The sequence below is a fragment of the Mesocricetus auratus genome, unplaced genomic scaffold, assembly GCF_017639785.1.
Source record: "Mesocricetus auratus isolate SY011 unplaced genomic scaffold, BCM_Maur_2.0 Super-Scaffold_100066, whole genome shotgun sequence".
Taxonomy (NCBI): Eukaryota; Metazoa; Chordata; class Mammalia; order Rodentia; family Cricetidae; genus Mesocricetus; species Mesocricetus auratus.
Window position 1 is genome coordinate 2,029,898 of NW_024429235.1, and position 14,247 is coordinate 2,044,144.

General features: G+C 44.7%; 1 protein-coding gene across 5 annotated transcripts in view; it reads left to right on the forward strand.

The window, feature by feature from the left end:
- The first annotated feature begins 307 nt into the window (after window positions 1–307).
- Window positions 308–14,247, forward strand: part of Chd8 (chromodomain helicase DNA binding protein 8) — a 65,294-nt gene continuing 51,354 nt past the window's right edge. For 2 of the 5 annotated variants that reach the window (XM_040736682.1, XM_040736685.1), the window contains exon 1: window positions 310–442. The gene's annotated coding sequence lies outside the window, so the exon portion shown is untranslated. Of the gene's footprint in view, window positions 443–14,130; window positions 14,226–14,247 lie in introns of those variants that run through there. The other 3 variants (XM_040736686.1, XM_040736683.1, XM_040736684.1) reach the window with 3 other exon arrangements.

Below are 14,247 nucleotides of genomic sequence, written 5' to 3' on the forward strand. Positions count from 1 at the left end.
GCTGGACCAGAACGGACCAACAGACTCCCAAAGGAGCTCAAAAGTAACTGTAGACGTCCTCGGAGCCAGCCGACCCAAGATGTCCTCCCGAGACAGGTAGCAGGTGCCGGGCTGGTTTGGAGCGCCCCCAGTGGCTGGGGTCAGAGGCCGGTCCGCCAGCCTATCTCCGGCTCTGCCTATTTCCAATCAGGCATATCTGCGGTTGCCTACGTACCCTTCTCGGCCTCAGGCCCGCCCACTCTCCAGAGACTTCCTGGATGGCTCCCCGTTCCGGCCCTACCATTGGTGGATGGAGGACGGCGGGCGGGCCCAAGGGCATGGAGGACTAGCAAGCTTGCTTGCGGCGAGGGCTGGCCGTGCTCCGCCGGAAGGCGCCTTGTTCTCCCGGACGGTGGGTTGCAACTCCGCCGGGGGAAGGAAGCAAGCTGCGGGACTGACTCAGGTAAGCCTGCGGCACGCGCGCCTCCACCAAGCCTCGGCGGAGCCTGCGCCGGTAGTGGGTGGGGTAGCCCGTCCTCGCTCGCACCCAGGCGGGTGCACTTGTGAGCGATCAGGTGCGGGGATGCTCGGAACCGACCCACTCTCCTTTGTGAGAGGCCGGCGCTGGGGACGGTGCGGGCCGCGGGGACGTGCTGGGACCGGCCGCGAGGGAGCTGCTGGGGCCGCCGTGGAGTTTTGGAGCGTGTCATTGCTCTGCTGGGCGAGGCGCGCATTCGAGGCAGCTGCCTTGTTCTTCCTCCTCCTCCCCAGGAAGAAAAACTCCCCTGCTCGGCTTGGTTACTCCATACTTTGGACTCAGAAGTGTGTGGCTAGGGTTTTATTTTGCCTGGCTGCTTTATTTTCTCTCTGTCTCCCCCCATCTTTTCTGTGTTTTAAAATGTGGGTAGGAGAGCATGGGATGAGGGTGTGGAGGTTTCTTATGTGCCCGATTGCTGTGGGGCTGTCCCAAAGCAGAGGTGGTGGGGGGACACAGCTCAAGCCTTGAGTCTTCTTTGACAGGTCTGCAGGTTTTCCGACACGTTATGTAAACTCTTCATTAAGAGAGGACCCCCTCCCCCCCTGTCTCTTAGCGAGTAGTTTTGTTTTGCTTTTTAATTCACCTGTCTCTGGTGTCTCAAAAAAAAAAAATGTGCCTGCCATTTGCTGCAGCTGTGCATACGCAGCGGCCCCTTTTTAAGGGGCCGACGTTAAAGGCTTCCCAGAAGAGGTATGTAGTGGACCAGTCTGCAGTGAGCGAGCAAAGTGAGCCAGAAGTCGGCTGTTAAATACTACGGAATTTTCTTTTAAAGGTAGACATAATGAAACATCTCAGACGCAAGCGAGAGGGAGCTGTTTTATCAATGTCCGCTGTCTCCTGTGGTCGCACCTGATCTCCGTCTTACTGACTTATCCTAGTGTCAGACAGGCTGAGGTCCTTTCGGAGGCACATCAGATACTAAAAAATAAGCTTGTGATTTGGATGCTTCTTCCCTCCCGTTTTGAAACAGGGTTTCTGGCTGTCCTGGAACTCGTTTTGTATACCAGGCTGGCCTCGAACTTGGAAAGATCCTGCTGCCTCTGCCTTCCCAATACTAGGATTAAAGGTGTGCACCACTGGACGTGACTGGGATAGTGTCTTCTTTTTTTTTTTTTTTTCTGGCTTATATTGGAAGACAAGGCAGTGCTCTTTTTGGTTTTTCGAGACAGGGTTTCTCTGTAGCTTTGGAGGCTGTCCTGTAACTCACTTTGTAGACCAGGCTGGCCTCGAACTCACAGAGATCCGCCTGCCTCTGCCTCCCGAGTGCTGGGATTAAAGGCGTGCGGAGTCAGTGCTCTTAACCATGAGCCATGTCTCCAACCTGATATTGTCTTCTTAGTTACAGAAGATCTTCTGTCTAGAAATTTCTTTTTATGGTCACCCAACAGTTTCCACAACAAGAATTGGGCAACCTGTTTTTTGTTAGTTTTTTCCTTGGGTGACATGTCCTTTAGTAATGCTGGCCACTTCTGGGGGGGACTCTGAGATAAGAGAGCCAACAACAACCCCTGTTTGGTTTATTTTATCTTGTTTAATTTTCCAAGACAGGGTTTCTCTGTGTGTAATCCTGGCTATCCTGAATTTGCTCTGTAGACCAGACTCTCCTGACACTCACAGAAATCCATCTGCCTCTGCCTCGCAAGTGCTTGGATTAAAGGTGTTAGCCCCCGCCACCCCTGTTTTATTTATTTTGATTTTTGAGACAGTCTCACAAAGCCCAGGTTGGCATCCAACCCACTGTTTGTGGAGAATGACCTTGAAGTCTTGGTCTTTCTGCCTCTACCTTGGATTATACAAATTCACCACTACCAAAATCTTACAAGTGGGAAACATTATTTGAACTATTTTTAAAAAGTTATTTCACTGGGCAGCAGTGGCACACACCTTTAATCCCAGCACTCGGGAGGCAGAGGCAAGTGGATCTCTGTAATTTCAAGGCCAGCCTCCAAAGCTACAGAGAAACCTTGTCTACAAAAACAAAAACAAAACAAAACAAATTAGTGTTCTCTTGGAATTTATTTAGGCAGAGACAGTTGGATCTCTATGAGTTCAAGGCCAGTCTGGTCTGCAGAGTGAGTTCTAGGACATCCAGGGCTATACAGAGACACCCTGTCTCAACCTGCCTCTCCCCCCCAAAAAAAGAAAAGAGAATTTCTTTAAGCAGTACTGTGACTGAAGATTAATTTGAGGGTAACTGCTTACTGAAAGAATAAGACTTAATGCTTTTATCCATGGAAGAACTACAACGGTCATATGAAAGCTTAATGGTTTTGTGAAAGTATTTATCCATAGCCCTGAGATCTTCTATTTTCTGAGCTTAAATTCAGACTAATACTCGGAAGAAAAATTTAAGACAAACTTTCCCAGAAGCCCCAGGCCTACCAGTAGGAGGCACTCTACTTCTCTGCTTGCCTTTTGGATCTTGACTCTGAGCACAGCACCCCGAATGACCTCAGCACTTTTGTGGCCATTCTGGCATTTGCTGTCTGTTTCTTTGGCGTTTAAGTCATTGGTAGGTGCTCATATTTCCTGTGTCACACTGCTATGCTGTATCTCTCCTCTAGAGTGAGTTTTGTAGCCATAGCGGTTTCCTTATTAGGATTTTGTCGTAATACACTGATCCTGTAATTTGATAGATTTCCAGTACCTACGTGACAGCTGTAGTTTTTTTAGATTTATTATGTATAGAATGTTCTGCCCGCAGACCAGAAGAGGGCACCAGATCTCATTATAGATGGTTGTGAGTCACCATGTGGCTGCTGGGAATTGAACTCAGGACCTCTGGAAGAGCAGTCAGTGCTCCTAACCCCTGAACCATCTCTCCAGCCCCCAGGCAGCTGTATTTTTATGTTACAAACTGCAACTATTTTCTGGTGCCTAAAATGTTTATCTCACTATTTACTACGTTCTAGGTGTTGTCCTAGATAACCCTTCCCTCTTTTAACTTCACAGTTTTGATTTATATGTGTGTTTATGACGTCAAATGTGGCTTTTTGTGTTTTCTTGCTGTACTTTGTGTTTTAAATTTTCCATTGTAGGAGCTGGAGGGATAATAACTTGGTAGAGTGCTTGCCGAGCATGTACAAGGCCATAGACTAAATTCCCAGTATGTCTACCTCCTTATAGTTAGGGATGTTTACATTTAAGCTACAGATCATGCTAATGCCTGATGTTTCTCTTTAAGCTAGTCTGTAGGCAGTTTTGTTTTCTCTTTTAATTTTGCTTTTGATAACTTTGTACATGAATACTGCTTCCATCCTTCTCTCCCTTCCATTTCCTCCTGTGCCCCCTGCTCCCTAGCATCACTGACTTCTTCAATTGTCATTGGTGAGTGTGTATGTGTGCATGTAGAACCTACCGAGTCCATCCTGTGTTGCTTGTGTGTATTGCGCTTAGGACCTACCTTTTGGGATTGGCTAACCTTTGGAGGGCTCATCTTTAGACAGCGCTAATTCTTCCTCTTTTAGCAGCCTATGTCTCTTCATGAGGAGTAATAGGATCTTGACTTTGGTGGGGGTTGTTTTGGTTGTTGTTGCTTGTTGCTTGTTTTGAGAGAAGTCTCATGTAGGTCAGTCAGGCTGGCTTTGAACTCTGCCATATGTCCAAGGCTGGCTTTGAACTCCTAATCGATCCATCTTCCTGAATGTCCCCAAATTTGGTAAAATCGGTCTGTACCACCATACCCAGCCCAGCCTTCTTGTTTTCTTACTTTTTTCTTATTGCCCATTACTTTCTGTCCTTCAGCAGGATCCCTAGGTCACATGAAGTAAAAATTTCAAGTTATCTTATATTTTTTCTTTAGATTGTAGCAAGAGTCTTTTAAAAAACTGAAACACTTAAATTCTATTCACTAATGGTATGTTACAGTTATCAAAGGTCCACTAGGAGGGGCTATCAATGTAACACTTTCCTAGTAAGTACTGAGTTCTGTCTACAGCACCATCAATAAATAAATAAACTCAGAAAACTCAGTAGGCATAGATGGCTATGAACCTTGTATGAATACTTAATTGCTTCACATTCATCTTCAGCAGGAATAGACACAAGAGTATATTCTGAGCAGTGGGACAGTTTGGGGGACTTAGACGGAAGTCTACCCTCTTCAAATTCCAGGTATCATTGTTATAGTCTCACTAGTTTATTTGAAAGGATTCCCCAAATAATTGTTTATTAGTACACATAATTACTAATAAGTTATCTTTATTGTTGAAAGAATGAAGCATCCCTGATTTTATTTTTATTATGTATATAGAGTTCTGCCTGCATGTACAGGAGTTATAGATGGCTGAGAGCTGCCTAAAACCAGATCCTTTGCAAGACCAGCAAGTGCTCTTAACCAGTAAGCTTACCAGCCCCATGTAATTGAATTCTCAAATTCATTTGAGAAGGCAGCAGGCTATTGAACAGTTGTGAGTCCTGCAGGGTTTTTGGAATTGTCTCTTGTGGTCATTATAGAAACCTTTGGAATTTCCTGCACACCCCCACCCCCCCTTTTTTTTAACTCCACTACATATTTTGAAAAGGGCATATTTGAGGGTAGGACATGAGTATTTGTAAGTATATTGTTCCATTAGTGATAGAATTTGTTTTTGGCTGGTTCTTTAAGAAACGGGTGATTTTTTTTTCTTTTGTGGCTGGGGAACTTTTTGGTTTTTTAATGAGGCATTTAACTATACCACTCAGTATATTTAATTAGTGATTTTTATAGGCTAGTTGCCTATTTAGAGTTCAGATAACAGAATTTGGAAGACAGAATGTGACTTTATGTTTGTCTAAGTTAACTGCATCAATGAGATGCTTTTTCTGGTTGATTTTTGTTGTTTGGTGTGTGCGTGTGCGTGCGCATGCGCATGCATGTACAGAGTGCAGATGCCTAAGGAGGCCAGGTACATCCTATTGGAGATGGAGTTAGAGGTGGCTCTGAGCCACCTCCTGTGGATGCTGGTAACCATGCTGTACCAGAGCAGCTTTTGTTCTTCCTTTCTTCCTTTCTTTTTTTACTATTTCTTTTTTGAGGCAGGGTTTCTCTATGTATCCTTGGCTGGCTGCCCTAGAACTTGCTCTGTAGACCAGACTTGCCTCCATCTCGAGGGATCTACCTGCCTCTGCCTCCAGTGCTGGGACTAAAGGCGTGTGTCACCACTGTCCAGCGCAGTTTATGTTTTTAACTGCTGAACCGTCTTTTCAGCCCCCTCATCTTTAAAAAAGAGAAGGATTTTTCCCTTTCTCTAAAGATCCTCCTCCTCAGCCGGGCGTTGGTGGCACACGCCTTTAATCCCAGCACTCGGGAGGCAGAGGCAGGCGGATCTCTGTGAGTTTGAGACCAGCCTGGTCTACAGAGCGAGTTCCAGGACAGCCTCCAAAGCCACAGAGAAACCCTGTCTCGAAAAAAAAAAAAAAAGATCCTCCTCCTCTTCCTTTCCTCCTTCTTCCTTCTTCCTTTTACTTATTATGTATACTGTGTTCTGCCTACAGGCCAAAAGAAGGCACCCAGATTTCATTATAGATGATTGTGATCCACCTTGTGGTTGCTGGGAATTGAACTCAGAATCTCTTGAAGAGCAGCCAATGCTCTTAATCCCTCCACCCCAAGACCTCTTTTTCTAGTGGGACATATCAAGTCAATTATTTACATAGGGTTCGGTAATATGCAGGAATTTTACCTGCTCTTTGTATTTGTTAGGGAACTTTGTTTTGTTTTGTTTTTTAAGACAGGGTTTTACTGTTTTGTGTAGCCCTGACTGCCATGCATCTCTCTCTGTAGGAGGCTGGCCTCGAACTTGCGGAGATCTCCCGAGTGCTGGGATTAAAGGTGTTCACCACCACCGCCCCCAATGGAAATTAAAAAAAAAAAAGGAAGCCTTTAAATATCTGTACAGGTTTTGGTCATTTCCTTTCACTTCTCTCAGGAAAGTTGGCTTGAGACGAGCCTGAGAACTACCAAGGGAAAGCCTAACCTACTGAGGAATTACAGGTTACAAGGTTTTGTGAAGTGTGTGGCACAGTTACAGAATAGATGCTGAGATATTTCTGAAGACATAAAAAGAGCTGCATTCCTCATCATTGCCCTAGATACTAGTGCTAGCTGAGATCTATTGGGCTGCCCTGTTCTTTGTGCATATTAATGCCAGAGTCCCGGGCCCTGCTGCTCCAGCCATGAAGCCAATTTGTGTATCTCAGTTTCCCATCTTTCTGCCTTAGCAGATCAGCTTTGCTAAGTCTCCAATGACTAATTTTGTATGAGATAAACTTTTAGAGGTACTGTTTTAAAATATTGGCTAAGGGATAAATTCCTCTTTATTTGCCTGCTATGTGTCAAGCACTACATATTATCTTTTACTCTTTAGGATTACTTTGAAATGCATGGACTATTAGCTTTATAGCATGCAGTTGAGTTCAGTAAACATTTACATTTTCTCTCAGAACAAATGTATGAAAAGTGGCTTACTTAAAATAGGGAAAGCTAGGTTGCATGGAGGTTATCAGGAGTGTTACCTAAATAGTATATGCAGTAGCTATATTGATCAAGTTAGATTTCTCCTCTGCAACTTACCATAATAGTTAGGTTTTTTTATTCATCATCATTATTATTGTGTGAGTGTTTATATCTTGGGTGTGGGGGTATGCATGTGTCTTGTGTGTGTGGTAGTCAGAGGACAGCCTTGTGGAGTCAGCCTCCATGGGTTCTGGGCCTTGAACTCAAGTGGGTATCCTTAAGGGGAAATCTCCTCTTCCCACTGAGCATCAAATCTATCCTCAGTGTGTTATCTCTGCCTTCATGAACTGGTGATGGGGTGATGCTTCAGATTCAGCCTGAGTTTAACTAAGGCAAAGACCCTTAAAGACTTACAGGCTGCACTTTTATTTTGTCTTCCGGCATAGGCCAAAACGCAAGAGTCTCTCTCTCTCTCTCTCTCTCTCTCTCTCTCTCTCTCTCTCTCTCTCTCTCTCTGTCTGTCTCTGTCTCTGTCTCTGTCTGTCTCTGTCTCTGTCTCTCTCTGTCTCTATGTCTCTGTCTGTCTCTGTCTCTATGTCTCTGTCTCTGTCTCTATGTCTCTGTCTCTCTCTCTCTCTCTCTCTCTCTCTCTCTCTCTCTCTGTCTCTCTCTCTCTCTCTCTGTCTCTCTCTGTGTGTGTGTGTGTGTGTGTGTTTTGGTTTTTAGTGACAGGGTTTCTCTGTGGCTTTGGAGGCTGTCCTGGAACTCGCTCTGTAGACCAGGTTGGCCTTGAACTCACAGAGATCCACCTGCCTCTGCCTCCCGAGTGCTGGGATTAAAGGCGTGCGCCACCAACGCCCGGCTAATGCTAGAGTTTTAACTGTAGTTTAAAAAAAGTCTATAATGAGATTGGTTTAACTAGAATCCACACCAGGTGTGGTGGTGGTGCATGCCTTTAATCCCAGGCAGAGGCAGGCCTGGTTTACTGAGTGAGTTCCAGGGCAGCCAGAACTGTTTCACAGAGAAACCCTGTCTCAAACAAACAAAGAATCCACACCCTATATTTTGAGTCCTACTGATGTCTCTACTTCATCCATTTGCTTTTTGCCACTTCCTTAAATGATCATCACTGAGGAGTCATCATTCTAAACCTAAAAGTTTCTAAACCTAAAGTTTCATTCCTGCCAATAGTGATTACACTCTGTACAAGTCTTTTGTGTGCCATTGGTTTTATGTGTATGGGTTTTGCCTGCATGTATGTCTGCACTGTTTGCTTGTTTAGGGCCTGTGAAGGCTGGAAAAAGGTGTTGGATCCCCTGGAGCTGAAGTCACAGATGGTTGTGAGCTGTCATGTGTGTGTTGAGAATGGAACACGGTTTCTCTGCAAGAGCAGCAGTGCTCTCAACTGCTGAGCACCTCTCTAGTCCTTATATGGCTTCCTTCGCTCTATGTAAAGCTGTGTCTGCAATTGGTCCCAAAAAGTGATGGTATTTCGTGATGCCTTCTCTGAGTGGTCCTGGAGGGAAGCATATTCCTGCTCATTTGTTGACATTGCCCTCTGATTAGAAACCTCCCGTTACTCTTTGAAGCTTCACTCATACACTCCTTTTGGCTGGAGGTTTAATCCTTTCTTCAGCAAAGGTACATTGAATACCCATTACAACCAAGACAGTTTATAAATAGTCTTTGCCCTTGAGGAACTTACATTCTAACAGGGGAAGGAAAGACATCAAAAACTATGTAGTTGGTTATCCAGTCTCCATGTAAAGGGAGGTAGTTTTGACTGTTAAGAGAGACTATTAGTTTGTTTTTGTTTCTTGACATAGTGTCTTCTATAACCCTGATTTGCCTGGAACTCCACTTGTGGCCCAGGCTGGCCTTAGACTCATAAATGAGCATCCTGTCTACCTTCTGTGTGCTAGGATTATAGCCATAAACTACCATGCCTGGCTAAGAGAATTTATAGTAGGGATGTGTGTGTGTGTGTGTGTGTGTGAGTGTGTATGTGTACATATATATATGTATGTATAAGTTACATTGCCTACATTTGAATCTGACGGCACTTTTTACTAGCTGTAGGACTTTGGACAAATTAATAATCTCTCTATGCCTCGTTTTCCTCAAGTATTTCAGGCTTGTTAAAAAAATTAGGGTTGGCCATAGTTTAGTAGTAGTACAAAGTCCCTGGGTTCAATTCCTTAATACCATGTGAAGTTGGAGAGGGCAGAGAAAAAGGAAAAGGAAAGGGTTAAATAGATTAAATAGATAAGAGCAGAATCAGTTATAAGACAATCACAGCGGTCCAGTGGTAACCTGAGCCAACAGAGCAAAAGTAGATGATAAATTTGAGGGCTATTCGGAAGGTGGGATTTTTAAACGTTGAATGTGGGAGATAAGAAAGATGAGTGGCTTCTGACTGTGATTGGACAGGAGGTTGCTGGAAGGTAGTCGTGTGTGGTGGTGGGAGACTGGACAGGCCACCAAGAAGGAGTGTTCGGTAAGTAGTTAGCTAGAGCAGCAGGTTCAGAGGTGATACCTTGCTCAGCAGTAAAAATGGAAGACACGAGGGTATGTCGATCATTCATTGAAGGATGACTAGTAATTGAGGCTGCATATTTCAATTAGACATCCTTGAGAAGGAAGTATAGCATGAAAAGATCTGGGAGCCTAAGCGAAACTCATTATCCAAGGATCGGAGAACAGAGAAGAGGTTGGTTACAGAGGCCGTGTGGAAACCTGACTGTGGTGCCTTGAAGCTAGGGGAAGGTGTGTGAGTACAGCGTGGTTTTCTGCAATCACATGTGGGCCTGGTACCTTCAGGGGCCGGAAGAAGGCGTCAGATACCTTGGAACTAGAATTGGATAGTTGTGAGCTACCGTGTGGGTGCTGGGAACTGAACCTAAGTCCTCTGCCAGAGCAACACCGAGCCCTCTCCCCAGCCCTCAGGGGATATTTTTCCTTTCATGTAAGTGACCGCTCTTCATCTTACATGTCTCTACTTTCCTTGCTGCTATGACCTTAATGCTTGCTCCCTTCATCTCTAGCTCTTCTTTCTGTTTTTTAAGTTGACATAGTTCATTCTGTCCCTTAAATTCCTTAGATTCTAATGTCCTCTTTTTATTGTTTGTTTTTCGAGACGGTTTCACTGTGTAACCCTGTCCTGGAACTCACTTTGAAGACAAGGCTGGCCTAGAATTTAGAGATCCGCCTGCCTCTGCTGGGATTAAAGGCATCTGTCCCCACCACCCAACCTAACATCCTTTTTTTTTTTTTTTTTTTTTGGTTTTTCGAGACAGGGTTTCTCTGTGGCTTTGAAGGCTGTCCTGGAACTCACTTTGTAGACCAGGCTGGCCTCGAACTCACAGAGATCCACCTGCCTCTGCCTCCCGAGTGCTGGGATTAAAGGCGTGCGCCACCAACGCCCGGCCCCTAACATCCTTTTTTAATTAGCCTTCTATTCCCAATTGCATTTGGCCTCCAGCTAAACTGTTTTGTTTAGTATGCATAGTATTAAATTAGTTGTCTACACTTAAAGGTAGAGATTAAAAAACAAAAGAGATTTTGCATATAACTACATTTCTAACTTTTGAGAAATCAAAATTTGTCTGCCTGGTGTTGGTGGTGCACATCTTTAATACCAGCACTCCGGAGGCAGAGGCAGGTGGATCTCTGAGTTCGAGACCAGCCTGGTCTACAAAGTTCCAGGACAGCCTCCGAAGCCACAGAGAAACCCTGTCTTAGCCCCCACCCCCCAAAAATTTCTTTGTCCACCTTGGATATATATTTCTTATAGTAGCTACTTTGTTTAATATGGACCTAGGGAGGCCAGATGTGGTGGACTTTTAAAATCTCTGATCACAGAGGTATACCAGCCTCTCCTAAGGTATACCTCTGTGAGTTCTAGGCCAGCCAGGGCTACATAGTGAAATCCTGGTTTCTCCAATTCCTTACAGACACCAACATATTCTATTCTCTCAATGAAATTAGAACAGTTTTTTTTTTCTTTCTTGGGGGGGTTGTCTTTTCAAGACAGGGTTTCTCTGTGACTTTGGAGTCTTTCCTGGAACTGGTAGATCAGGCTGGCCTGGAACTCACAGAGATCCACCAGTCTCTACCTCCCGAGTACTGGGATTAAAGGCATGCGCCACCACCACTCAGCCTAGAGCAGTCTTATACCTGGTGTATTGCTTAAATTTCTTAGATAGTCTCCTCTTTTAAACCTAACATCTAGTATGACAACTCTAAATCTATCACCAAGCTGCACTTTTCTACAGCCAGTCTATTGAATGTCAAAAATGCTATAAGCAAATCACTCAGTATAGCTAAATTTCATATTGTACTGATTTTTATCTCACATTTCTGGGTCCTTTTCCTTCCTCCCATCATATTTTGAATCATATTGCTATAGTTCAGACCTTAGTTATCTTGTTAGGTAGGATTCAGAAAGGGAACTTATTGAAACATCAGATGGCTCACAAAATTAAGGTTTAAAAGATGGTCTGAAAGCGAGCGAGGCACAGAGACCAGAGCCATAACGCTGAACAGTGGGGCTCTGTGGACAGAGCGTCTCATCCAAGGTCTCATGCATAATTATCTCATAGTATATGCCTTTGATTGCTAAACAGAAAAAACAAATTAATAAGTCTCTGCTATCTACCTCCTGACTGATCCTATGTCTTCTGTTCATCCATCCCTCAACGCCAGTTAGGTAACTCAAGTTAGTCCTGATCATGTCATTCCATTTGTTTCTGTAGATTGATATCTACCTGTAAGAACGTCTGACCCTTGCCTACCCTTTAGCTTTATCTCCATCCAGTTTCCTGTGATTTGTTGTTGGTAGGATTGAACCACAGAATTATGGGTCACATACTGCTTATCATTTTCATGCTTTTGTTTTTGCCTTCCCTCTCACTATCTCTGTTCGTGTAGTCCACCGTAACCTATATCCTATAATTTAAGAAACTACTTTTATTCCCAGCACTCGGGAGTCGGAGGCAGGTGGGTCTCTGTGAGTTCGAGGCCAGCCTGGTCTACTGAGTGAGTTCCAAAGCAATTCAGAGAAACCCTGTCTCAAAAAACAATAAACTACCTGTTATCTTTTCCTCCTAAATTAATTACCTTCTTCTTGCATCCCTGTAATGACCCCTGTTGATTGTATTACCTACCACCTTGGGTTACCATCTTGTATTATAACTATTTATACTTGCCTGTTTGGTATTTTTATCATAGTGTCTACTGTTTATCTTTTCCCCACATATGCTCCATATCTGATAGGAGTAGGGATTATATCTTTCTCTCCCGAGCTTCCTCCCTCTCTTGTTTTTTATTTTTTGTTTTTTCTGTTTAATTCAAGCTAGCCTTGAATTCATGATCCTCCTGTCTCATTTCAAGTGATAGAATTACAGGCATATATTAGTGTGCCTGCTGGGTAAGGGGTTATTTAATTTTGGACCGCTAATATTATCAAATTACTTAGTCTACTGTCTACTCAGTAAATGTTAAGATAACCGAGCATGGTAATCCTGAAATCATGGCTGTAATTCCAGCACTGGGGAGGCTGAGGCAGGAGAATCACCATGAATTTGTGACAGGCTTGGGCTACATAGTGAGTTCCAAGCCAATATGAATTGTGTACTATGAGACCTTGTCTCAGACAACAAGAATTGAGGTGATGAATGAAGAAATGTGTAGATCTTGGGACATAAGATTCTGACACACAAATCAAGGGTAGTATGCAATTTGAATGCAGCAGCACTGACTAGACCCATATGAGAACAAATACAGCAGTAGGAACTTGACTTTTTGACTAGCATGTAAATGTATGATGGATAGCAGTGGAAACCAGTACAGAAAAGGCATGCTGTTTGTTTTCCCTTCCTCAGCCTCCTGAGTGTTGGGGGTGCTGACAAGCCCCGCACAGTTGCAAGAGTAACAGGGTGTCTTTGAAAGTTCTTAAGCATGAAGTTCGTTTGGTCGAATTATGTATTAGAAAATTAATGTGGTGAATTATGTATTAGAAAATTAATGTGGTAGCAGGTCGGATTAGGAGGGAAAAAGATCAGTGATGACCCTTCCCCAGCAACTGCACAAATAAGCCGGAAGGCAGAAGAGTTACAAGTCATGACTTTGCTACTTTGTTTCTTAGTTGGATCCTTCAGCCGCTTGGTTTTCTCATCTATACAAAGTGGTTGACTTGCAATTATAGCGCAATGCGGCCTCTTAAGTCTGTTTTGATACATTGCAGTAGTGTCAGTAGGACTTGGCAGTTAATTGGATGCTAAGTACGGAGGAGGCTTCAGAGCCAGTGTGAGTGGAAACCTTAATACTACCACGGTCCAACTGGGTGTTCCTGGCCTGTCTAGTGGTAGGTAACCCTGGGGTCTTTGTAGAAGTCTAAGTTCAGTTGATCTTTTTCCTGTTCTGAGTGCAGAAAAAGATTTCCGTGTCAAGGGGACTTTTCAGTGTAAACAGTGGTTCCGAGTAAAGCAGTTGTTTGTAGTTAACTGTTTACTTTGGGGGACTTAAGCTTGCCTACCCCCACTATGGCGCTAGTCTGCTCAGGAACACCGGGAATGGACAGTGACGTGACAGCTAAGTTAAATGGACTGTTTGGAGAGAGAAAGGGGATGAGGGCCGAGTCTGGAGGTAGGACTGGGTGTGTATTTTGGAGGGCACCGGGTCACAGAATTGTTAGAGGCACCTGAGCTAACTTTGTGGCAGCAGAAGTGTCAAGCATGCGAGCCAGTTTCCTGGATTGTAGCACTGAGTGTTTTATCTTGGAACAGCGAAAGGCTGCGTGTCCAGCCAGCAACCGTACTGTCTCTTGGTATTGCCTGGGCACCTTGTGGTGGGGAGTGGGAGGGAGTGACAGGGCCGCCGGAAGGCAGGGGTTCCAGAGGGAGGCGGAGCTGCCCTAGTGCAGAACACCTTCCCAGAGCTCCACTCGGGTGTGTGAGCGCTGTGGGTGCTAAGAATCAACTCTCAGGATTGCTCTCCCGCACCTTCATTTTCAAGCAAGCTGCAGGCTTGGTCTCGGCCCTAGAAACCGGATAGGCCTCGCTGTGTGCTCTCAACCTAACCTGCGGGGGAAGGGAGCTGCTTCTAGTCCCGCCCTTGCGCTGTTTTGCGTCTCTGCGCCTTTGTTTGAGTGGCAGTGGGCCTCAGCCAATGAGAGTGTGGGGCGGGCAAGCTCATCAAGTTAGGTTGCGCAGAAGGAGGGGAACTGGTGCTGGAAAGACAGCGAGAAGCGAACCGGCCCCACGGCCACCGCAGGTAAAGCCACCTTTGCCTCCCA